Raw genomic sequence first — 26,908 nt, forward strand, 5'->3', positions numbered from 1 at the left:
ATTTTAATATAAAACTAATTTTGCAATTTAAATGTAATGCTGTAGTTCATTGCTTTACAACATACCCAGAGAGATCATATTATGAGAACTTTATGTAAGCAACGTGGATGTTATGCAATGTAAGCAATATGGATTTATGGCAACTTAGAGATGGGGCTACTTTTGCCTTTGCTTCCTGGGTATTTATTCCCATCTTACCTGTTTTAATGTGAAGCTGGCTATGTGGTCTCTAGGCAGGCCTCTGTTTCTCGGTAAGCCATAGGAGAATATGAGTATTTTTCTCTCTGAATTTAAATTCTGCTTCTGTGCAATCCTTTAGATGCCAGGAAATGCAGCATACTGATTATGTAGCTCTTGGAATTCCTTTCTAACAGCGTCTTAAATTATCTGAAAATGCTGTGGAAAGGGAGATTACAAAAATAAAGAGAAGCAAGTTTGAAGAGAAAAAGTAAATTACTACAGAGGCAAGGAAAGGCAAAAATGTTGTCTTATATTGAGAAGCAACTTTGACAGAGAACACCGATCTATAATTAACTACATTGTGTGAAGGGGCAGGTGGAGTCTCATGCTGGATGAGCCAGAGCAGAGGAGAGAAAAGGCAACCATTTATTTAAAGAAAAGTCAAGTTTTCTCTTACTGTTGTTCTTCGTAAAAAAAAAAAAAAAAAAAAAAAAACCCCAAAAAACCCACATTGTACTTGTCAGAAAAGATATATTTAAAAAGTAGTTTTAGTCACAAGTATCCAGTATTCATGACACTGTTAAGTATGCTGGTTTGAATTCTTTTTGGCTGTTTTTGTGTTATTATAAACTATTTATTGTCTGAGAAAACACAAAGACACAAAACCAACATAGGAGTCTTATAGAACTTTTCTGCAGTGTAACAAGCCGTGCGATTTTTGGAATGTTGTTAGTTGTAAACAATTCCAAAACTGTTCAATATGAAATTTAAAACTTTTGCAGTCTCCAGAGGGACAGTCTTTCAGTACATTTTAAACAATATTTAAAAACTTCCCAAGTGTGCGTTTTGGTTTTTGGGGTTTTTTTTTTATTGTTTGTGTTTTTTTTTTTAAAGAGTCAGAGAATAGCTCAGGTCGTATAATCTTGCAAGAAGTTTTGTAACACAAGTTATGAAGTTTCTGGAGTCCAAAAGAGTTCTCCAAAGTGAAACATATTTTATATATAAATTTTATTTCAAAAATTGTATGAACACAACAAACATGATTTTCGCTTCTGTTGAGAACAGCTTCTATTGTGTTGACAGTTAAACATGCTGTCAGTTACAGAAATGAATTTTTTTTAATCGCTAGTTATGTTGTACGTATTTCAGGTTAAAATGTTGACTACAGAAGGTCAAAAGGAGGGAAGATTACTAGGTGCTATGGTACTAGGAACAGCAGCAGTATGGATTTATGGCAGCTTAAAGAGATGGGGTTATTTTTGCCTTTGCTTCCTGGGTATTTATTCCCATTTTATCTGTTACAGTGCCGCTTTCTTTTACCTGGTGCACGATGAATCAGATTAGGGAATTGATCTGGGAGAAGCTGTCTAACCCAGTTCACTGGTGAAAGGGAGCAGGGCAGAAGCAACTATATACGGAAGACGCACGGCAGTTGCTGTAGATTTATGCTGGATTAAATTTGTGGGACTTCCACACCACTGAGTCTTTCTCCTTTAAGTATTGCTTCATCTACAAGAAGATCCCTAAACTAGGAGAGGAGCACAAATCTCATGTATTGGAAGTATTCCTGTGCACCTTAGCTATGTTTATTAATGATTAAACTGTGCATTTCAGTTGTAAAGAACAATTCAGAAACAGAATACCTCACACTAAACCTCTAGGACAAACCTGGTCCATCTGAAGTACATCAGTGTCAAGGTAGGAAAATATCCTGACAGATGTGTGAGGGTGTTGATAGCAATGCATTTTAGATCACCTAAATTCAGAAACTCGTGATAGAGGCGAGTTATTTTACTTTCCGGTGTTTGCTGCAGGAGGAGATGAGAATTTTGTGGTGTGTTTATGTGATGTTACCAATATCATGCAGTGTGAAAATGTTAAGGAACACAAGGAAGTTCTTTTAGTAGGCTATGTATGCTTTCACATGTTCAATTGATGGGGTAATATACTTAAATCTTAGCTATTATTAAATATTTTTATCAGGTTTAAGTAATTGAGACTGCAGTTGAATATTTATATATCTGTTTGATGCGAAGGTAAACAGAAAGAGCCCTGTTCTTACCAAAGCCAAACACAGGTATTGGCAATGTTAGCAATTGTATTGGCAATGTTAGCAATTCTTTTTTTTCTCCAAAAATGTGAGTGCTTTTTAAAAATAATACTAATACTCTTCAAATGGAAATAAGTTTATATGGTGACATTTGACATCACTCAGTACAGACATAATGAAGAACTGTGTGTGGTATTCTTGTAAGCATTCTGTACCCAGCCCTTACAGATTCATGCAAAATTATTATTATATTTTTTTCGTTAACAACACTAACTCTTTGCTCTCTACACTTTTGGTGGGAATATATATTGTATCAGCAAAGTAAATGCTAATTAAATAGAATAAAATAGTAAGCATTTAATAATAAATAATGGTAAGAGTTAAAATAAAAACATTTAATAATATTTTAAAAGTATGAAAACAATGATCTTTTTTTTTTTTGAACAGTTGACCTATTTTCATCAATCCGACATCTGCTTCCATGGCAACATGATTTGAACCAGGAGCAGAACAATGAACTCCCCTCTTTTTCTTATGGATGGATGCTAACTGAGTGCAGCAAGCGCAGTTTTCAAAGAAATAGGCGAATGTCCTTAAAGCAGGAAACAATAAGCCCTTATTAACATAATTTTAAAATAGTTAAATCCCGTAGCGTATTTAGTTCTTCAAGCTCTACCATAGTCACGTAACTTCTGGTATGAACCACAGGTGCAAAGTAGGACATTCCAAGCAAGTGTCTGTGCGTGTGTGACACTGTTCCCAGTCACCTCTGTCGTCTTGCGCTGATTTGAACAAACTGAGGAAATGGCTCCAAAGAAATTTGCTGAATAGTTGGAGGAGTGGGTTAAAACAAGGTGTAACCTTAATTCTGCAGTGCTTTTTTATATTTCTTTGAAAATTTTTGACAAAGAGTTTTATTCCTGGTGACTATTTCTCTTTAATTTAGACTTTCAGAAATTTGAAGAATGCTAGTTAAATCAGTTTCAGGACTACTCAAAGATGAGCCCAAGAAATCAGTTATATGTACAACTCTTAATAGTGATTTTTAAAAAAAAAAATTTAAACATTACATCAGTTAGGGGTGTTTTGAAGTAATAGCTGTAAAGTGCAGCTTAACGTGAATGTATCCTAATCTCCAAAAGTAACTTGTCGTGTATCCAACGCTCAAACGTAGTAAACTAATGGAAGGCTTTCACGCAGAGGTGTACTTAGCCTGGATGTTTTACGTCACATCAAGGCATTTGGGGATTAGCTTGGAAATACTAAGTAATAATGAAGGGCCCTCCTGATAGCTGTAGTATGAAATCTGACCTTACTAGTCTACAAATACAATTTAGGGAAGAATGTAATCAGCTCTGGTATAGATGAAAATGAGGACCTTAGCGTTAAGGACAGCATATTTGTAGTAAACATGGCTTAATAAACAATTGGGCTGTGTGGATTTGATTTCATGGAGTCCTCATAAGGATTTGAAATAGATTTTCACAAAAAAATATATATATATTTAGAAGTCAGTTCTGTAAGAGGTATGGAGTGGGCTAAGAGAAGTAACCATTTCTTAAGCTTTGTTTTTACTGGGTGAGGAGGAGCTGATAGTCCATTTATCAAAGTCTGGAAAGCAGGAATCATAGCTTGTTAATAAAGCTGAAAAGTTGATGGTGTTATGCTTAAAAGTGATAGCTGATCCAAAATCAAAGTGGTTGAGAGTTGCCTGGTACATCTGCTTTTCTCTAGTGTTCCATTTTTATTAAAAAAATGTGATTTCTTCATCAAAGGCCTCCTGCTGTACAGTAGAAACTCTTTGAGCTTCTTCTGAGCACTCTTAATGTAATGGCCCCAACACTCAGTGAGCTCAGCGGTAAACTTGACAGTTGTTTCTAAAATAATGTGCCAAAGAAACTAAGAAACACTACCAGAGTTTGAGCAGTTTGGGTTCAAGTAGATGAGAAGGTATATTTATCGTCTGGTTCTAGGCATCATCATACTTTGCTTGCTAGATAAATTTGGAAATTAGTAAGCATTGCATCTTGAATGCGGTTGAAGATCTTTTGAATCCACTTCCTGAGCAAAAGCAATCTTAGGAGGCTTGCTATGTCAAAATTAAAGTATTTTCCTTTATTTTCTGAAAAAAAACCCAAACAAACAAAAAACTTCGATGTTTTGCAACAGATTCAGTGCTATCTGTTTTTTCCTGATAAAGCTGGGGTTTTTTAAAATATTTTTTTTAAAAAACAGTACTAGTTAGCATATTTTTTTAGCAATAATGTACATGACTAGCATTGCAGCAGGGTGGAGCTTAGGCCTTGTTCTGCCTGGTACAATGTTCTGCATGTGTGGAGCAAACAGCTTTATTTGTGTAGAATTCAGGGGGAGTTTGGGATTTAGCAGATATGCAAAGTACTCTTACATATTTGCCATGTTTAGTAAAGAAACGAGAAAAAAAAAAAGGGAGAAAAATAGGCTTCATCAGCTTCCAAATGTATAAATCCATTGACACTAATGGAGTTAGTGCAAAGTTCAAGTAAAACAGCTGTGCATAAAGTGATTTTTTGCTGAATTATTTATGCGTTTGTGACAGGTACTACTTTAAAATACAGTACCTGCAGTGTTTCACATGCCAAATCATAGCATAGTCTGGGTTGGAAGGGACCTCTGGAGATTACTTGGTCCAACCTTCTGCTGAAAGCAGGACCCTAGATTAGTTTATCCAGGACTGTGTCAAGCTTAAGCTAAGGCTTGAATAATTCCAGTGAGGGGAAGTCTACTATTTCTCTGGGCAACTTATTCCATTCATTAATTGTTCTTGTGTCAAAGAATTGTTGGGTTTTTTTTATGGCAAGATTAAATTTCCCTGAATCAACTTGTGGCCCATGGCCTCTTGTCCTTTCACCATGCATCCTTGTGAAGAGGGCACTTCCATCTTCTCTAAAACTACCTGTTAGGGATTGGAAGACTGTGATTAGATCCTCCCCACCCTCCCAAGCCTTCTCTTTTCTAGGTGGGGAAAACCTAGTTCCTTCAACCTTTCTTCAGATGTCAGGTTCATCAGTCCTGTAATCTTGGTGGCCCTCCAATAGGCCCTCTCCACATTTTTGGTGTCTGTGTTTTCCAGGTTGCCAGTGCCACTTTTTTAAAGAAACAAGGAGTGCTTTTCATGTGTGCTTGTCTCCTTATATCTTTCTGCCAGTTGCAGTGTGTATTCTTTCCTTGTCCTCAATCTGTTTGCTCTTTAATCAGAGAAAATCATCATGATAATTTCTGGGAGCAGTTGTACAACTCTTTAATTGTCTTACTGCTGAATTTTTTTTGGCAACAGTCTCCAGGTATTTGTCTTTCCATGTGCTGATTCTTTTCTGTGGCAGTGTGTTTTTTCCATACTGATAGGCATAGTTACATGCATGTATATATACTACATGAAGGTGCTTCATTTATAGGTTTTGGTTGGAATACCACTAGTTCCTGTGTAACCTGAGTATTTTGTCAGATTTTAGGTATAAATGCAAGGAGTAGTATTTACTGGTGAGTATTTGATGTGTAGTTTAAATTTCTGTCTAATAATTTAATTTGACTTAAAGAAGTTAAATGTATAGGAAAAAAATAAGTGATTATTTACCTATAGTGAATGAGTATTAAATAGAAAGTTATACATAAGACACTTTTTCTGAAATGTTCATAGTAAGGTACAAACCTTACTGACAGCTTTACAGTTCTTTTTTGAGAAAATACTTAGCAAGCTTATTCATCAGGTATTTTATTTTAGTAAAACTTATCCTAGCCAAGACCCATCTGTGCTTGCACTTGTGATGAAAATAAGAAAATATAGAAAGACAAATTGAAAAGTGTGCTCTATGTAAATTGTGTAATTATTTGGTTCATTGATGTATACATACTTAAAATAATTCTGCAGCATTACTAATTCTGAATGTTAAAAAAGGTTAATCCAAGCCACTGGTGATTTCACTTAACATTCTTTCTGTTCAAGAAAGCCTCTACCTCAGCTGCGAACATATACATGCTATGTATACATATACATAAGAAATCACATTGAGAAGTCCTTCTTTAAAAATCTGTTGTGTATGTTTTCATTTTTAATATCATTAAAAACAGTAATTTGATTTTTATACTCTATGCTAGACAGGCAAGCCACTGCAGTTTCGTTTATTTCTAGATTTGGAATAGTGAACCATAAAAATAGTTTGATATTTTAATTTCAAGCTGCAACCCTAGCAAAAATTATCAGAAGATGCTGATGCATTGGTATAATACTTAGTGGAAGTCTCTAAAGGTTACTGTAGTATAAAGAGCTAACAAAGTTTACTGATTCTTCAGTGTTTGACTGCATTTTATGAATAATAATGAACTCAAGTTTCTGTGCATTTTATACACACTGTACTTTGCAAAAGATTCTTGAAACTGTGTGTTTAGTTTGAAAAAAAAATTTTCAAATATTTTAGATAAATTATTCTTCTGAGTAACAGGGGAACAGATTGTTCTCAGGGTTGGAGTTTTTTTCTCACTTCAGCGAAAGTTTTAAACATTCAGATATGGGGAAGATTAGTGGATTTGTCTGTATAAAATCTTATAAAATGTTTGCTGCTGAACCAGACTCCTGGGACCATATAAACGAGGTGAAAAAAAATTACAGTTTTGCTAGTTGTACATTAATAAGGACTGTGTTTATTTCCAAAATCGAGTTTTATCACAGATCTTTTTATTGCTATCTACTGGTTCTTTTGGGATATTCATTCTGATTTCGTGTAGATTTTTGGTCACTTTGAGTAGTAAAGATTAATGGCAAAAGCTTGTCAGAATGAAAACAAACATAAAAAATTCAAAGATCTAAGTAAGTTTGCAGTTGCTGGTTGTATTCTGTAGCTTTCTGCTGTTAGAGAAATGAAAATGCATATTAACTTCTATCTTAAATAGTTCAAAGGCATTTTGAAAGTCTCAGGATTTCAAACAGTACTTGTGCATTTTCCTATTTGTTAGTCATTTTAATTTATTCCTCCTAATTTTCTGTTCTTTTCTCAAGCGGTTTTTCAGATTCTCAGTTCGCTCTGTTGGAAGTTTAAAAATAATCACAGAGATGAATGAATCGTGCTGCCCAAACCATGTACAAACACTGAAATGTGTTAAATACTTGGGTACGTGTCGTAATTTGTAGGAGAGCAAGAAACCACTGTATTGCATTGGGTTTTTCAACCCTGATAACTGTAACGTGTTGATATATTTTACTACTGTGTCTACCCCAGCTGGAGTATCGTATTTTGACAGTAATTTTCATTCCTCGGTTTAGGGTGACACAATTCAGAATGCAATTTTATCTTTAAATAAATACATGTCTTGGTTGTAAAGGTCAGACTTGGTGTATGAAATACAGCTTTACTGTTTTATTTTTTTTAAACAGATTTTTTTGATCGAATTGAACTTACACTATGTAAAAAGGAATGGCTGAGCTGGGTCAGATCATGGGTCTATCTAGGCCAGAATCCTTTCTGCAGCAGAGGCCAAGGGAAGAGTATATTAATATAGCCAACTATATAGTCATGCCTCCTCAAAATTATTTCCCAGGATCTGGTGATTTGCGGTGTAAATTTTTTTGAAGACCTGTCTCGTTACTGAACATGAGCTGGTCAGAGCTGCATATGAAGTGTGCAATGCTTTTATACAATGGCATATCCACTTTTTTCAAAAGAACTTGCAGTGTTTTATAGTAAAAAGCCAGTTAAGCAACTAATATTAATATACTCTTAGCTTAGTAAGTAATCATCTTGGTTTCTACTCTTGGTTTTTCTAGCTGTTCTCTGTTCTTTTTTCAGTTGTATTTTCTGTGCAAGAAGGATTTTTAATTCTGAATTGGATACTGCCCGTGTGGGTGTGACATAGTGGAGGTTAAGAAATGGGTGGCCCAGGAAGCCCCCTCACTGGGAAAGAAAACCTGGAAGGTGTTTTAGTAGAAACAATAAAAAAGGGAATACTTAGCAAAAAGGGAATACTTAGCAAAAAGGGAATACCAGGTCAGCCAGGTGGTGGTAGGAACAGGGAGTGACAAAGGTGTCAGGTGCTAGTTAGCTAAAAGACCTAACTTTCAAGAAGGATCACAGCAATGCTTTAACTCATGTTGGGATCCCTTCAGTAAGAAGCAGCAATGGCTATGTCTTCTGGGATTGTGCCATTCCTCATGAATTTAACATTATCTGGTAGACGCTGCTGTATTTTTAAACCATGCATGTACTAGGAAGGTTGGATGGGGGAGATACCTTAGGAATTCTTCCTGGAAGAGAGCATATAACTATGCTAATCAGTGCTTCAGAAGTGTCAACCTGGAAAAACAGCAGGAGAAGACTGAGTAGGAATATTTTTTCTGTTCCTTCTGGGATTGTGCGAGGCTGCCAAAATGACAAAACTTCAAAAGGGAAGATGAATACAGAACAGATCTTTGGAGACAATTACAAGACATTTTAAAGAATTTTATACGAATCAGACTTTCAGATCTCTTTAAAACTCACTTAGCTTAATATTTCCCACAAAGAAGTTTCCTTTAATGTATAAATATGATGTTGCCAGCTCAAGCCTGATCAGGATGTACAGCTTCCTTGCTGGCAGTTGGAACTTGAACGGGCAGACAAAAGCCAAGTTAATACCTATTAATATTCATTGTTTACCTTCCACTTGATTAAGATTAGTAATTGTTTAATGACAAGACAGAGTATGAACATTCAAAGCCTCCTGGCTTCACAACCATTCCAAGGTTGGCTTAGCATTTCAGGGAACTGAACTATTTTGTTTTGTAAATAACATGTTAGTTTATTCAGTTAAATTATTTAAATAATTTTCAGCAAATGTGATATCTGTAGCTGCCAGCACAAGCCTGAATAATGGCATTTCCTAAAGAATAGGTAGAGCTGTAGGATTCGGATACTATATTTCCATACATCAGTGATGCACTTTGCAGTAGCATTTCTTTGTATCATTCTTACAAGAAGTCTTCCTTCTCGGGGACCGTGGTGTCCTTCCTGTCTCCAAAGTTTTATATAAACCAGGACATTTGTCTAAGGTGGTATGTTTTGGTTTGTTGCATTGGAGGATAAATCCAATTTGTCTTTTATATCCTCCAATGACTGAGAGGGAAAATGAATGGCTCTGAGCAGCTCAGGGAATCCAAAAGTAGAAAATGTGGGGTTTGCAGCTGCAGTTGGAAAAGAGATGGAAAACAGGAGATCAGTAAAACTGTCTCCAAATAGCAGGAGAAAGCCAGTCTTGCTGTTGTTGGAGTCTCTGCATTGTCAATTAGATATAAAACACCTCTTTTCAGAGGGAATCTGAATGATGAAATATTGTTGCTTGCATGTTTTCCAGTTATAAAATTGAAGAATAATTTGCTTTTATTAAATTTTCTTTTCAGTAACTTTTAACACTCTGGTTTGGAGTGTAAAGCCTTCTGGATTGACTTTCGTATTAATTTTGTTGACTTTGTTACACACCTACTTAGTATTTTAAATGTAATTAGTAGTCATTTATTGGAAACACGAGTTCTACAATTTATTATTTAAAAATGAGCTAGATTTGTTGCTATAATTTTCCCCCTTCTGAGTCTCTTCAGAAAAAGTTTCAAAGCATCATTTGCTTTTTAAAATCTGGGATTATGAAACAAAAAAATCCCTTTGTTTTTTCTTTACTTACTTTGTTTGTTTTTTTTTTTAAGTGGTGAGAACCACCTGGCAGACTTAACTGAAAACTGATTTTAGAACTCAAATTGTGGAAGAAAATGCAGTACTGGACTGAAAGGCTGTAGTATAGAGTTAATATTTTTTTATCAATAGCCTCTGTGAAAATGTTTTATTAAACGCAGGCTAAAGATGCTCATGAGTCATGCTGTAAAGTAAATGTCAAAAGAAGTGGGGCTTAATTACTTCATTTTTGCACTGAATTTTTATCTTCTACTGGAAGGAAGTGTCAATCCAGAATTTCACTCTTCTGATCAGAAGAAATTAGTGGAATGATGTGTAATTTTCAAAGGGATTTTTCATTAACTGTGGCAGTGTGCAGGCTGCCTGGTATGCCGCTGCTTTCTACTCTGATACCTTGAACAGTCCTTTTGAAGTCATGGGAGATTTCTAATGCATGCCTATAATCGGCTAAATCTCTACAATGAATAATACAAAGGAGATACAGTTAGAAGCTGCTGAGAATTCATAAACCGTAATATGTTTGATCAAGGTTAGTTTTAGTCAGAGGATTTGTCATAAGATAAAAAGTAACTGTGTGTGTGCGTGGTATAGGGATTACAGATAAACCAATATCAAATATAAGGGTATCTTTTATTAAAATTGAAATATAGAGCTTGCAATGCTTGAGTTTATCTGCATCTCAGTGTATTTTTTTCAGAAGTTCATAAACATTGCAAATTCTGAGTGAAACTTCTTTTAAAATCCGGTGAAATGGGAATAAACAGTTTATTAAAGGAAACGTTTACATTTTTACTGCTATAGCTTAGCAAATAAAGTTAACTGAATTCAAGTACTTTCTTGTTCTAGCTTCTAAAAGGCTTTGTTTTTAAAAAAGATGGCTATACTAGGAGTTGTTTATAACAGATAAATTATTAATGCATCTTGAAGAATAGTATGTTGGAAAAAAATTGAAGTATTAGTTTATTCTAACACTGGTTGCATTTGGTAGTCCTGCTTTATTTCCAGTGTAATTACAGGAACTGCAGGAACAAGCAGGAGAAATATGAGTAGTAGTGTGACATCTTTCCAATGTTTTTCATACCAGTTTCACAAAGTAATTCTGGGGAAAGTGTATTACTTTATTTTAAAAAAGCATAAAATGTGTATATAGTGAGGATTTGAGGGTTAACTCCTTACACGAGTAAGGTGTCCACAACCTGGACTGTAGAGTTTTTCTGTAGGTGCTCCTGTTTCAGTTTCACTCCTTGTAATTACAGGAGACTATAAAATTACTTTTAAATTCTGACTGCAAACTGTCCTTTAAGAGTCAGAAGCAGAGCTGGTAGTCAGAATGAGATGTGGCCGTATTCCTCCCCATGGAGACAGCGGGTTGAAAAGTGACGCTGGTACTATTGTTATAGGTTCATGAGTTGGTCTTCCCTAAATGTGGATGGTCCTCTTAAGGTCAGATAAAACTGACTTTGGAGATCTCGGAAGAAGTGAATGAATTTGCCTTTTCAGGACTTCTGGTTTGGATTATTTTGGTGCATATCTTGAAAGCCGCATGTAGCACAAACGTAACTGCTGTTTTCCTAGGTAGTATTGAGACCTGCAGTTCTTTGACAACTGCATGGTCTTTGTATTGGTGTGATTGAAATTGCAAGTTGAATTTTCTGATTTTTTTTGATTGAATTTGCTGAGTATAGGTAGAGCTTTCTACCATTTTGTTTTTCAGTTTTTATGAATCTTTCACGTGGACAGGCTTTCCAAGCATCCTCAGGTGCGGTGATGGTTATACTAAGGCCTTAACTACACAGAGAAGTTCACAATAACAGTTACTGAAGAAGAAATGTTAGGGGTGCACCTCCCCATATGGATGCTCTGTTATAGTATTATAATACCTTTGTTCTTGTATAAATCTTTAAAATGAGAAGTTCAAAATCCACTGAGTTTTTAGTCTCTTTTCCATATCTCCTCCTCTCTAACTGTTTCTGAAGGTGGAGTGCATAACAGTAGTGGCAGCTTGCTCTCCCCTCCTCCTCCCCCACTCCCCACCAATGTGGATTAAACTCCGGGATCTGTAATTGCAGTTTAAATATGAAATAATTTGTATAGCAATGGATCAAAAGCTGTACGTTGTCTTTTAAAGCTGAAGCGTAATAGTACGTAAAGCTAAATGATATATTTCTCAAATTTTAGCTAGGGAAGCTACGTTCAAGAATTGCCTTTCTAATAGAAATGCTGAACAGAAACACAGAGGGAATCCAGCTTCCTTTGCAATGTCACATTGTATTAATAATTGCGGCTGTATCTTGCTTTGCTCAGCTTCCCTCTGAAGACATCTGAGCTGCAGAGATACAGCGAGCGATAGGAGCGTGATCTTACAAGCCATAAAAGATGCAGATGTTTGTTTTGATCCCACAAAGCAATTGTGGCTAATATGTAAAAAGTTGTATTGTGGGTTCTTTTTAAAGTTTGGGAGAATTACAACTTTGACTCTTATTTCAAACAAAAGAAACTTCCTGTCTTGTCATTTTCCATTAGTGCATTGTCTAGAGATTTTGCTTTGGTACAATAATATTGATGCTTTTCTGCTGGTGCAAACATGTTTTCATGCATGTGTATATAATTTATAACATACAATGATAGCTTAGATTTTATTGGCAAAAAGTCAAGACTTAAAGATAAATTCATGTTAGAGTCTTTGTGCATGCTACCATCTATAGCCATAGACTGTATAGCTGCATCTGGAAAATCAGTGTTGAAACTGCAGAGAGCCTGAGAGGGCTACCTAGTGTTTGGGGGGCTACCTCAGACAAAGCTTGACTTCCTCAGGATGGGCTCAGGTGTGCGTTGTTCCTCCTCTCCTCCTGTCTATCCTGTTTTTCATCAGGAGAAAACATGGGTGGCGGTTTGGAAGTGGAGGAGCTGCAGTACAGTGTACTGACTGGGAAATGAATATTCAGAGTGTTTTGTAGACCCTGCCCTGATGTTTAGCTTATCTAACTTTTCTTTCCCTGCTCTGAACCAGGATCACGTGTATCTTGACCAGCCCTAGGAGTTGTGAGGTTCCTGGCATTGGGGTTTCCAGCCTTTCAAAGTAACCTATGCATGAACTTTCTATTCTTGGAGTTTGAAAGCTTTTAACCATAATCTCACAGGTACAAGTTAAGCTGGCTGCTACTCATAGTACAGAAAAATAACTGGTCACTGCTTCCTTTTTGAGACCTTCAGATTGCTATGATGTCCTCATTTTCTGTTTTCTAAACTGCGTGAACTCAAAAAAATCTTTCATCTCTTCCTTGTAGGTCATTTTATCTCAAAATCCTTGGTTTTGTTCTTACCTGGATTGTCTATATTTTTTTTTTTAAAATTATGATACCTGAAACCAGTTACAAGTGCATAAGCACTTCTGAGTATAGAAAAGTTGTTACATCCTATGTTGTATGTGATGCTCTTTTTAGCATACCAAAATTTTTTTGTCCTTTCTGCAATGACCTTTTACTGAATCTTTCTTTTTTTCTGAATCGATGCTATGCATCTTTCAATGTGTAGCCGTTTGTGTTTGTTTTTACTAAATCTCATCTTGTTCATTAAGGCTATTTCTTCAGTTTTTCAGGATCGCTGAGTTCTAATCCTGCTCTTCAGACACTTGGATTTCTCCTTGCTTGATACCATATGTGCAGTTCTTAAGCAGATTTTCCTGTTCAGTCACCAAAATTGTTAATGAAACTATTTAACTAGCATCTGATCCAGCACAGATATGTATAGGTCCCCACGGGATAGTCCTTCCAGCTTGAAGGTTGCTAATGTTTAGTGTTGGAAGGATTTTTATTTTCCAGTCAGTTGTGCGCTTCCCTATTCAGCAATTTGATTTAGTGTGTTGTGAGAGAGACACGGCTACTATCAATCTTGTCAGAGTAGTTACATTTACTTTTATTGTTGCTTCTCAGCCCACGTTTGAGGTTATATGCATTTCTGCACTATGGCTTCATTCGTGAATGGTTTTGCAAGGAATTTCAGAAATACACATTGATTTTTAGAAATTGTTTTCTAGCTATCAAACAAATTATAACAACATGTGTTATTCATCCTCTGCCACTGTTCTCTGAATTATAAACAATTAGTGTTAAAACGTGTGCATGGTAGGCAAAAATCACACAAAAAAGGTTTATGTTGGCCAAAAAGTTAATTGTTTTTTTGTGTTGATAAAGTTTTGTTGGCACTTGCATTTCCAAAGAAATCTTCATTTTAAATCCTACCATTAAATCCAACCATCCTGCAGTAGGCTGCAGGTTTGTCCCAATGAAAAAAGACAGGGGTCTATTCTGTGAGCTGATGGTGTGCTGCGGTTTCCTACACTCACCTCTACTCAGGACAGAAAGAAAGTCTGAGGTGTTCTTAGGTAAGCAGTATTTTGTGGAAGGTGATTAGTGACCTCTGCCAGCATAGTCTCCTTCATTATAACAGCATGTGGGATTGCGAATACATCAAGGTACTGTCAGTGAGCTATTGAGCCATTAAAAATATAGTGAAAGCTCTGGTATGGCTAAACACCGGGTAATTCTGTTTCATTAGAACTGCTGAATAAGTGCAAATATGTACCGATTCAGAATTAGTAAACTATGAAACAGGTTTCTTTTAGCGTGTACAGTCCCTTTGGACCATTGTTGATGTAATAACAGTTTGCTGGATTGCTGCATTAAAGAAAGAAGACAAGTATGTGGATGGGAGGTTTTTACCTATACTTACTAATATAAAATATAGCTATTTTATTTTAAAAGTAGATAGCATGCTAGTCTTCTGTTAAGAAATGGTAACATAATATTTAGGAGTGTTTGACAGTGTTAAGTCTGTCCGCGTTTGAAGCTGAGTTGCTATTTGAGGTAAAATGTCTGATGCATTGGCAACATTTTGCCGATCATAATGCAAATCACCACCATAAACATAGGTCAGAGTTGGCAGTGTTTGTGTTTTCAGTTCACTAACTAGTATATAAAAGTGGAGAATAAATATACTTAAGGAAGGGAAAGGAAATGGGGTGGCTTAGAATGGAAAGAACACAAGCATTCACTTTTGACTCTCGTAATCAAAGGTTTGATCAAATGCTAGTGGGTGGTGGAGTTTATCGATGTATTAGTATACTTTTAAAAAATTCTTAAAATCTGGAGAATTCTGTAACATCATGCTAAACTAGTTTTGTACCATTGTTGGCAATTCTATTCTTTTTTGATTATTATGTTTTTATCCTTGGAGTTAATAACGAAACCAGGCGTTCATGCTTACGATAAGGTAAGCTTGTCATCAATGAATAGCTTTCAAAAGAAGCTGCAAATAGGCCATTAGTAGCTAAACTTTACTTAGGAGATACTATGAGAGTAAATTTTTTATTCTGGAGAGGAGGAGGTGCATAGAAACTCTGAATATGGTAGGTCTCATGATTATTTTACCACTAGAGGGCTTATTTGTATAACAGTGAAAAGCGTGCTGGAGAAGATTGCCTTGAGACAGCTTTCTGATGCTTCACATGGTCCAAGACAAACGGAGAAAAGCACCACAAATGGAAGTGTGGCATTGAAAAGATGAATATTGGACTACAAAGTTAAGAATACGGTGAACTAGCAATCTGGTATTCCTAGTTCTCCTAAACTCAGAAAATGAAATGAGAGAATGTATCTCACTCTACTACCAGAGGCTGATTAGGAGTAAGAAAAGATTGGAGAAAATAAATGAAAATATTTAGAGAGTTTTGCTGTTTCTTTGAGCTATGCTTAAAGCACGTCTTTGACAGAACCATGCATTTTTTTTGACATCAGTTGCATTACCTTGGTTTCTGCTTTTCTTTTGGTTTTCATCACAGCTGAACATTTCTTCATTTTTACAGTCCACACTAACATGCAAGATATTTCCTTGGAAAATCTGCATAACAGGGAATGTGCCTCATTCACAGTGCCAATGAGAATCCCACTATCCTCTCTTTTTCCTGTTCCTAAAGCCTGAGTTGTAATGGCAGAATGTAACATCTCTTTTGGCACTTTGCAAGAGTCTCTCTTGTTTTTAAACATTGTTTGGCACTTCCTTGGCTTGTCAGCACAGAATCTGTGGAGACAGCTTTCCTGAAAACTGCTACTAGCTTTGGGTTTCTGCATGCATATGCACTTGAAATTAATTTTTACAGAACTAGAGTTGTTGGTCTGATTCTATTCTTCTGTTTAGTTCTCCTGCAAATTCTATTTAATGAGTCTTAAAATGTGTTGTTGTCATTCTGAGTTTTGTGTCTGTCATTAGCAAGTATGGAAACCCTAATGTAGACAATGCAGCTTCATATTTTCTCAATAATGTCTAGATACCTTGCTTTGTTTCGGGTTTTTTTTGTACCTATAACTTGGCAACAAAACTGTTGGGTTTTATACCAGAGTTCTTGCTGTTGCTGGTAGTAATTACACAATGTGGAGTTTAAAGTAAAGTTTGACAGATTATCCCCCCTTAAATTTATTTTTTTTTTAGGCAAAATTTTGTATTTTGGAACACAAAGAGTAATTGTCTAGTTTTTGTTTCCATCCTATTCACTGTTATTTCTTTTCCAAAAGAAACCATCTCTTCCGAAGTCCAACTTTCCACACCACTACAAAGCTGTATTTCTGTGCAGGTGATACTTTCCTCATTTGGTATAATGGCTTGGTATCACAATGCTGTGATGAAACAAATGGTGACATGTATCACCTTTGAGTGCTAACTTGGCTCTTAACAGTTGTAGACAAAAGATTTTTTTTTTTTTCCTCTTCCGATTTCCCAGCTGTTTCCCAAAACTGTAGGCAACAGTGACTTCGCTCATGAGCGTCCCTGGCAGCTGTAAGACCCGGCTGCCAAGTTCTGGCACCCAAGCCTTGACCTCCTCTTTGGCATCTTTTCTGGTCTCTTGGCTGCTTCCTCCGCTTGTTGCTGTGGCAGCTGCGGAATCGTCTCTGGAGCTGATCGATGCAAAGCTGCCTCTTTCGGATTCTGCTTTATTGTTGGTGATGCCACTTCTCTTCAACTCAGCTCAGTGAGAGTTATCTGTGTGTTTTTAGTATATGTTCTAAGAGTGAGAACTCTTAAAATTCTCGAATTGCTCCTATACAAATTTAATTTTCTTAGCATAAATAGAAAGTGTTTGGTTCTGCTTTGCTTGGAAGTAAAACCAGTCTGAGTATAAATACGTAGCACAAAGAACAGTAATCCTCCATCCCTCATTTTTTTATTTGGAACTTAGCTTTCTGGATAAAAATAATGACAGTACTTCCATTGTATGAAAGATTTCAGCAACTTTGTAAAGACCCAGTCTGTCCGAGACATGGTTAAAAAGGCTTAAAAGGGTTGTGCTTACAATTTGAAGACCAGCATGTATTGAAAGCGTGTTACCTATTCATGTATTTACTATCTGTAAGTATGCATGAAGAGAGTCTACTCTGGTTTGAAAGAGATTGAGTAGACTTATTAGAGGGGAAGGGAAAAGCGAATGTGTGAATAGAGGGTGTTGGGGCCAGGTCGTGTGTCTAAACCTTGTTTGAAACAACTGGAATTTGTGAAAAGGAAAAAAGAATTACAATATCCTCTTTGTTTTATCTCAGCAAATATGAAGTTTTAATGCCCAACAAAACTGTTTATTGAAATGCAGTATCATTAAAGTCAGGCTTACAATGAGAAAATACAAAGAAATGTCTAATGATGTTAGAGGTGAAGTACTACCCATGTCTTTTAGCAAAACTATAAAGCAAGACCAAAATCAACCCTTCCATGAGGATTACATGGTTGCACATCGGCAGAGGATGTGCAAGGTTTTAAGAAAAGCTGCTGTAACTAGATAACCTCTTGGTATGTTTATTGCAATGCCTGTGGTTGTATTTCAGAGACAGTTATAAATACCGAGTAGAGGAATGTAAACAGTTTCTGAGCATTTCAATAAAAAAGAGGATGGGGAAAAAAACCAGGTTTGACCCTAGCTACTCACAATATATTACAGCATAAACATTCTTCCTCAAACCACTCCAAAATAGCTGTGAAATAAACAGAGATTCAGAAGGGCCAATATCCCATCCTGCTGGAGGAAACAGAGAGAACAGATATTCCTTATATCAAGGATCATCCGTATAAATGACAGTGTGAGTACTGATTGCAAGCTGGATTTGGGAAATTCCATATGGTCCTGTATTTTAGGGACTCACAGTATTTTGAGGTAATCGGGGCATCCACCAAAAGATAAAAAATGCCAAATCATTCTGTCTTGTTTTCACCTTGCATCCCACAGGTTTGGCCACCATTGTTTATGAACCTAATTTGATTCCTGGGGAAAGTTGCCCCCATCTGAAAGCTTATCTATTTGTGTGAGAGAAGAAAAGTAGCAGAACAGTGCCATAGTGGCTTGCAGGAGAAAATGTAGAACCGTAGGAATGGGTAAGAATCCAAACCAGCTCTAGTTTGCAGAAATACTAGCTGAGGGAGAGACAGAATCTGTTAAGTTGGGGTTTTCATTCTCGTAACAGTTTCTTACACTACTGTATACTGAGTTAATACTCCTTGCTTCCATGAACTTGTCATGTTCTCAGCCTCAGCTGTTTGGAGGGAGAGAGAATTTTAAAAAAAGGAAGTTCAAAATGAGATGTGTATATGAGTCATTTCAGTACTTGGGATCTTTTTGTAGACAGGGAACATCAAGTGCGTAACTGTACAAAGGGTAGGAGAAAGGAGAGAACTAGGTCAAAGCCCTTCTGGTTGGAATTATTATAACGTATTTGCACATCAGTTAATAATTTGTCATGATTTTTAAGGCATATATTAACTTTCTAAATCTCTCTAGAAATATACGTTGTAATTTATACAAGTAAATTAATTCCATACTGCAGCCACTTTTTAATTTTTACCATTTATGGCTTAAACACTAGAAGCAAAACCAAGAGTAAATTTAATATTGTAAATGTTAATTCCACGATTTTACTCGTAAGTGCAAAGTAAATCCAGAACTGATTTAACGTTACTGATTTCTGTCTTTTAATGAATATATAGGTTTGCAAGAGCTTGGGTGTTAATTTCTAACACACTGATAGTTTTCTTTTTATTAGCCAGTTGTAAATATATGTTCCCAAAGAAAACTTCAGTCCAGACCCACCTGCAGATCAGAGGTTCCATACATTCACGTAAAAGGCTAAACCTTCATCCTCTGACTTCTGGAAATCTTTTAATATGGTTTCAGGTTTTGAATCTCTGTGTTGGTGCATATTTGAATCTAGGTTTCATCTCTGCCTGTGAAGACACATAGAACGCTGCCTTTGTTTTGCACAGGAGAGGCCTTTTTACTGCTGGATGCTGTGAATGCTGGGCATTCTTTGAAGACTTCTCTTGTATCTGAGATACAAGGGGAATGTTACTTTGTTTAATGGGTTTTCTTATATTTGTGCTTTTTCATCCCAGTGTTATTGCCTCCTGCTGCCTACCAGAGAGCATTGACAACCACTTCCAAATGTATGCTTTCCTAACTTTATGTAACCTTCTGTCACTGTGTGTGTGGTTTTTGGTCAGTGCTCATCCAAGCCCTTAGTGAGCTTAAAGCCGTCTTGGCTGTGTGCCGATCTATTTTTATCTGATAATTGGTTTTCCTGCTTGAGGGATTCACACATTGTAGATGAAGGTACTGATTTGCTTTGTCCCTGCATGATGTTTTTGTTTCCTAGTGAATTGCCATGTTGCTTGGTAAAAATGGTTTATTTTACAATATTAGTTGCAGATACCTTGAATCAACTAAAGTGTAACTGAAAGAAAAAAATTAATGTAAACAATTTGTGAATCTGAGAATAATAAAGCTTGATAATTAATTACACTAGGCTCTCTTGTGTGCATACAGAGGACAACGTTCAATATAAGGATGTCTCTTTTTTATATAAAATTAATCAGTTGATACATGATATGTATTCTTAAAATTGGTTTAAACCAAAATTGAATTTCAGTATTTGTGACTTAGGAAACTCGAGTTGAGGGGTGGGGTTATTTTTACCAGAGCTAAACATTAGTCCATGTATTGGTGGAAGGAAAATGAGGAATTGAAATACCTCGTTTATCTAACTTACATAATGGAATAAGTATAAATATCTTGGGATTTGGTCACTTTACTGCAGCTAATGCTATCTTCTTCCCATGGAACGGAACCCCTGCCCAAGGTGATGGACGTTATTGACTCGTAGCTCAGGCTCATTTCCCCTAGCAATAAGTCTATAGGCAGATTTCTTTTTCTGGGTATAGCTACATGTTCCCACTCATGTTTTCTACTCCTTTGTCAGAGGCAACATTCCTGCTAATCTGTTGTGAGAGTGCTCCTATATCCATATCAGTCAAGAGGAGTAATTGTAAATCATATAAATTTGCTTATCTAACTTGAAATGGATGAGGGGCCCATGACCTTCACATTCTGTAAAGGTCATCCTGGAATAAGTGGCTTAAAAATATCCCAATACTCTTAGGAAATTACTGTAAAAAGTTGGAGAAGGCTAGAATGCTGAAATAAATGGAATATTTATAGTTGTCAAATGAAGCACTATGCAGTGCATGATCCAGGTAATTTGCATGACATTAATAACTGTAGGTATTGCTGAACAGAAACAGGAGAGTGAATTTAGCTAGCTGATGGATCTTTTTTTGTTGCATGGAGATAATTTATAACAATACCCTTTCATACATAACATTATTTTGTAACTTTGCGTCAGATCTGCATATGCAGCACTTTGACAATGTATTTCATTAGAGATGCAGTTTGATCACGTATGTTGAATTGAAACCTCCATACATTCACTACAAAATCAGGTATTTCAAATATTGGGTCAAATTAATATTTGATCACTAAAGCATTCTGTAGTTCCACTTTCAGTATGGCGATGATATTGACATTGGTAAACATCTGTTTGTGAAAAGTTCAACGCAGACAGAACAGGATTTTTTTTTTGTGGTGAACAAAATAAAAAAAAAAGTACATAGAGTTTTGTATATTACTGTTTTTTCAAGCAATTTTTCCATAACTTATACACTTTTATTTCCCATTTTAAATTGTGAGCTTTATTTTAAAACTCTGGCTAACGCAGTTGCATAACAATGATATTATTCCAAAGTGGCACACTAATGTTAGTTTGTTTAAACTGCAAAAAAAAAAAAAAATCTGTAAGACAGATGTATGTATTTTCAAGCTGATGGTTAATTAACCAAGGTTAATAAAAAGGAGAGGTAGTATGTTTACAGCCTGTTAGCAAAGTGAAAATATAGCAAGTGGGACTGAAGAGCCACTTTATGGGACAGAGCTAATTATGAAAATGGAATTTATGATGGGAAAGATAATTTTATAGTGAGTTATCTCCCTAAAATATAAATTGGCAGTATTTTTTTAACTGTATCTTTCATGTTTTATTTTCTGAATGTGTTGAGTCAGTAGATTTTTTTATTTTTTTTTTTAAACTTAAAATTTCCTAATGGACATCCATTACTGCATTTAACACTGTTGTGCTGAGTGGTGATTGCCTGCACAAACACAGGACATCTCAGCAATACGGTTAAAAAAAAAAGTTTACATTTTCTCAATAGCAGCATGTTCTTTTTGGGGGTACTAGGCAGGGATAATTCAAAAGAAGTTTTTTAACAAGTTTTTGAAGTTCGAGTCTGTCATTTCACATTGGTAACTTCTAACACGTTATCACATGAAAAACTGGGTCAGGTTTTGTTCGAATGGGGCTCTTCACCATTTAATACATTTAATATTTTATTAAATGTATTTTCATGTATGCTGTTTTGTTGTACCAGTTGTTCTTTAACTGTTTCTCATTTATGAGGAACTCTGACTTCTGCCTGGAGTACTTTTGATTCTTTCTGAATAACCATATAAACTTACAACTGTGATCCCCATTAGATAGGTAAAATATTTATCAAGAAGTTAGTGACTTGGTTTATGTTACACAGTTTGTTAGGGTACATCCAGGAGTAAAATATCAGTATCTTTACTTGCAATGTTACGCTGCACAGGATTGTTCCTAACCTTTGCTCGGGAGAGGGTTATTTTTTCTTTCAGCTAGAGTTACCTCATAGCTCTTTCTCCAAAATAACTTTGAAATGCAGGATGTGTAAAAATATATAGTTAAGTGAAAGGATAGGATTAAGTTTGTTACAATGTTTTTTTTTAAATAGCTTCTAATATTGAATAAATCCAAATGTTACAGATAACTGTAGTTCCAAAAAGAATCTTGGAATAAGAGAGAGATAAAGTTTGACTGGACAAATACTATTAGCTCAAAATTTAGACAGCTGTTTAACTTTTTGATGATCTGGTGGGGTTTTTTTCCTGAGTTTTAGCCTGGGGAAGTTAAAATGGCACCAGTATAATTATCTGGTGCATTAATTATACCAGTATACTGCATGAACTAAAATTCTAACAGGCCTCCAAAGCAACATACTGTACTTTTGTACTAGAATAAAAATATCTGCAAGGAATTATACTGAAATAACCTTAGTTGTACGAAGTACACATTATCCCATATTGGTGTCACTTAGACAAACTCTAAACATTTATGATATGCATTCCATTGTTTTGGAAGTTGCCCTTTCTCCCTGATGATTTATGAGGGTACTCAGAACAGTTTCTGCTTGTTTTAGTCTTAGAGCTTTAAATTCTGTCCACATTAGCATTTTAACCATATTCAGGAACTAGATGAGTTTTAGAAGTTCTTCAGTATTGTTTGGGAGGTCGGGATTTTAGTCCAGATCAGCACTAAATTTGAAAATGTATTTGAATTTTGATAAAGGATAGGTTTTGGAGGGTTTTGTGGAACACACTTAAGTCGAGAAAAAAACAACAACCCAAAACTGCTTCAGTCTAGCAGAATCATGGAACCAGTTTTCAGAAATATTTTAATTGTAGAGTTTTTGAAAAACGAAGGCAAATTCTTACGTGTTTCCCTTTTATGCCTCCCCAGGCATAATGGATAATTTGCATTCCTGCCTGCAGATGTTTCCCTAGTGACAGGATGTTTGGGCTGCGGAAAATAAACTCAATGAAATTTGACTTAAAATAGTTTTAACAGGTATCTGTTTACGATCAGCAGTAACGTAGATGTGATGCCAGAATAAGCAAAATAATGATTTTGCTCGATGGAGAAGAATGAGTCTGTAATGGCTTGAAATGAGAGTCATCTGAGCATTTAAACAGTTTTTCACTCAATATTGAAAGCTTTTCGAATAGTGCACACAGAACAAGACCTGTTTCGTTGTTATATAGACACACTGTTTTGCAATAGAGTAAAACTAGGCTGCTGATCCTTTGAACCAATAATGCATTTTAAGTGAAGAAACGTGTTTTAATCCTGTGTCAAAGTAGGTAGTGATCGCACGTACGTTTGCCATATTATCTCAGTAGTTGGGAAAATTGCCTAAGCACAAATAAATGGTCTGACAAAGACCAGTGTTCTGTTCCATTTTCCATTTGCAGACATGTTTTCTCCTGTTGATTAAAATTATGTGGAAAAATGTGTAATGATGGGTTTAGACATTGGTACAGGGGAATTAATTTATTCCTTCTCATTATCTGATACATACTCATTCTGCGGTAAATGATAGTTCTTGTGAACTTACAACTCTAGTTTCACAATGCAGCTAAGATGCTATTTTAAATCCCAACTGTGGGAAGCAAACTTTGGAAAAAATATTATATAGGGAAACGAGATGTCATTTGCTCTCCTTTTCCTCTGCTTGACACTGAACTGGCTCTGCAAGTCTCCTGTGTATACTCAGGAATATTTTGAGCCAAATATTTCAATATTTATATCACATGCAAGCAGGCAAAACCAAACAAAACAGGCAAAACAACGGAGTCGGGAACCCCAGTGGGGTTAATTTAGCTGCTCTCTTCCTCTGCAGTTCAGATTTAATGTATTTATTTATTAAAGCACGGATTAGTTTTCTTATCTTAACATCTAGAAGATATTTTGAGAACAAAATCATTGTTGTGCAAGTCCATTTCTTTTTAAAGGAAGCTAATGATGAAACAGAGATGCTAGCTTTGATCAGTGCTGTCAAAGTTGTTTTGCAGTAATTGCTTAAAGGTAATATATATATAATTTTTAAGATAATTGTTAGGATGGATCCCACAGTCAGGGATGTGCTTTATCCATGTATAGAGTAAATTTTAGGGTTTAAAAAAAGCCTTTTGATGAAAACGGCTTATTTGGTCTGTTTCCCTCTACCAGTGCTGCACAGTGATCAGGCAGCAAGGAGTAACTGATGTGTTTTCAGTTACATTTTTCAAAATGTTTTATGAACAAAAAGATACGGGTAGAACCTCTGGCATAAGGAGTCCTGAAGCAGTGATTTGCTTAGAGGTACACTGTGGGAAGCTGTCATCCACTTGTCTTTTCTTCTCCAATTTCTTACAGGAACAGGGTGTTGGATGTTTGTATGTTCTGTTCTCAACACAATAGCATTTATTTTCATAACCTTCTAAAAGTAGCTTTCACATTCTTCAATTTTAAACCCACTGTCAAATGGGTAGAGCAAAGGAAGAAGGGCTGGTTTGAGGAGACTTGGAAGGTGAAGGCAAAGATACAGCTTCTCCACCACATGTTTTCTGGGTAATCTGCAATCTGACACTGCTGTCAGCGCTAATTTCTTCAGTGTATTGTTTTAGGCAGGGCAGGTGTGTTTTTTATGGAGAGCTGTACAGGCAGAACAGAAAAGTTACACCTGTTTCAGTGAGCAGAAGCAGAGTCAAAAGAAGAATGAACTTGGAGTGAAGGACAAGAAGCCAGAGGAATGTCTGCGGTGCTTCTGCAGGAGTGACTGCCTTTCCCCAGGCGCTGCCATTGACAGGGATTTAGCGCTACGGCTTTGAGAGAGCCTGCGCACTGGTGCAAAGTGCATGATGGCAAGGGGAGAAGGGTAGTGCACACAGTGAGATGCATGTGAGGGCAAAAGAGAATTTGGGTGCTCTGGGGAAGGGCTTGGAGACTGTAGGATCCGAATTGGATGGCATACAGAAGTGTTGGGTAGGAGTCCTTTCTGAAAAGGTGTGGGTTTTTGTGGTTTTGTGCACTGAATTCCCTGAAATGCATGAGTTTCCTCCTGAGATCTCAGAAAAACTGGCTTTCAAGTTTTGGCTTTGGCTTTCAAGCCATTTTCTTGGTCTCTCTGGTGTCGTCTTCATGATTTTCGAACTTTGTTGGAATGGCTCTGTTGCTGTTTCTTGTCAGATGGTGACAAACGGTTGGTGGTTATAGAGCCTGTCCATGCAGTCAAAGGGAGTAATTCCAGAATAGCTTGTAGTAAAAGCTACACAAAGCGCTTAGAGGAATTGCTCAAAAGGAGTATTCTTTATTGTATTGGTATGCGATCAGGAGTATGCGCTGGCTGCTTTTTTGGGTATATTTATGTGCGTAAGGGAATGGATGCTAAAAGATTAAAATGACATACAAATACTGATTTGAATGGTTACAAATTACTGTTTGGAAAACCTCTGGTGGTCTTTCCCACTTGTCTGTCTGCGGGAATATTCAATAATAGAAAAATCAATTCATGCTTACGTGTGATAACATAATTCTTTCCCACATCTCAAAGTTTAAAAAAAAGAGCTTCTTGGTGTAAATATTTTGAAGCTTTACATTGTGCTAGATACTGTCAGATGTCTACCTTACAGTATATTTCTTTCCTATAGTTTGACAATGATCTTAGAGAAGGGTAAGCTTTCAAAAATACTACTTAGTTATAAAGAAAACCTGTCTTAAACAGAGTGGGAAAATGCTTTCTGTGACACTGTTTGTTAGCTTATGTCTGAAAGGATGTGAAAGGAGATGATAAATAATTACAGTGGAGTGTTATTCCTCCTCAGCTATTACTCTGTAATAAATGATGTTCCTGTGTTTTTCTCTTGTTGCTAATAACAACATAAACATATCAGTTAATGAGGAGTCTTTATGTATGTTGGCAATCTTCGTTTGGTTTTGAAAGGAAAAATCCTTGTGTCGTAGTGCTAGAAACAATAAACTGCTTTTTGCAATACTTGATTGCTCCTCCTGTACTTGCTCCTCTAGTTTCTGTAGCATGTAGTGAAATGTAAGGCAAGAAAACACATGTGGCTTTCTTGGGCATGCAGTAAAGAGAGAGGTCTGGATCTGTATTAAGGGGTATTGCTAGGGGTTGAAGAGAGTATTATAAAATATTCTTTAGTCAGAAACATGGTGACCTTCTGCAAGGTCTGGGAAGTGAGACTGATACTGCTAAAACTCATACTGAGATAAATACATTGAAATTAATTCCAAAAAGAAATCTTTAACCATTTAGCATATATTTTCTTTTAGGGTAAGTACAAATGTTAAATAGAAAATTGTGGTACTTTTGTGTTGAAACTGAAAATTTCTAACTTTAGAGTTGCTGGCTTCCTTGCAGACAGCCCTAAAATTAATTTCATGCTTGTCTATTCTCATCAAAGCTCTGTTTACAATAATAACTCCCTCTAATTTTGCTTCATTATTTTTGTTGAACTTCTGTGTTTCGTTCTTCCTTCACGATGGAGTTGGACTTCCAACCCCTCTCTACTTTCCTTCCTCCCTCTGTTCCCCAAGTGACAGCTGCCTTTGTTTTTGTGGCTATTTCTGTATACTGTGCTTATATATCTTAGCCTTCATACCTTATCTTATCTGATGCACAAGCTTGCTTTCCTTAAATGCATAGAGAGCAATTATATATCCTGCTTGCTTAGTATTAGATTATTCTGGTTAATGCTTGCTCTACATACAGTGTTACAACAAGGGATCTGGTGGTTACTGGGACTCTGCAACAGCATTGCCAGCTATTGCTGTATCTTGCCGAAAATTCCTGTAATATTGCCACGGAACTGGCTAAGCGTCTAGTGAAAAATAATATAGAATGAGCTTTTTGGAGCTTATACTGTCCATAGTGAATAGCAAAAAGGAACAAGGCCTTATAGAATAGCATAATTTACTGCTTTAGAGTG

General features: G+C 36.1%; 1 protein-coding gene across 1 annotated transcript in view; it reads left to right on the plus strand.

The window, feature by feature from the left end:
• ANO10 (anoctamin 10) overlaps positions 1-26,908 on the plus strand; it is a 131,621-nt gene that overhangs the window by 21,197 nt on the left and 83,516 nt on the right. The gene's annotated exons all lie outside the window — the stretch shown is intronic.

The sequence above is a fragment of the Larus michahellis genome, chromosome 2 (assembly GCF_964199755.1).
Source record: "Larus michahellis chromosome 2, bLarMic1.1, whole genome shotgun sequence".
NCBI classification, from domain to species: domain Eukaryota; kingdom Metazoa; phylum Chordata; class Aves; order Charadriiformes; family Laridae; genus Larus; species Larus michahellis.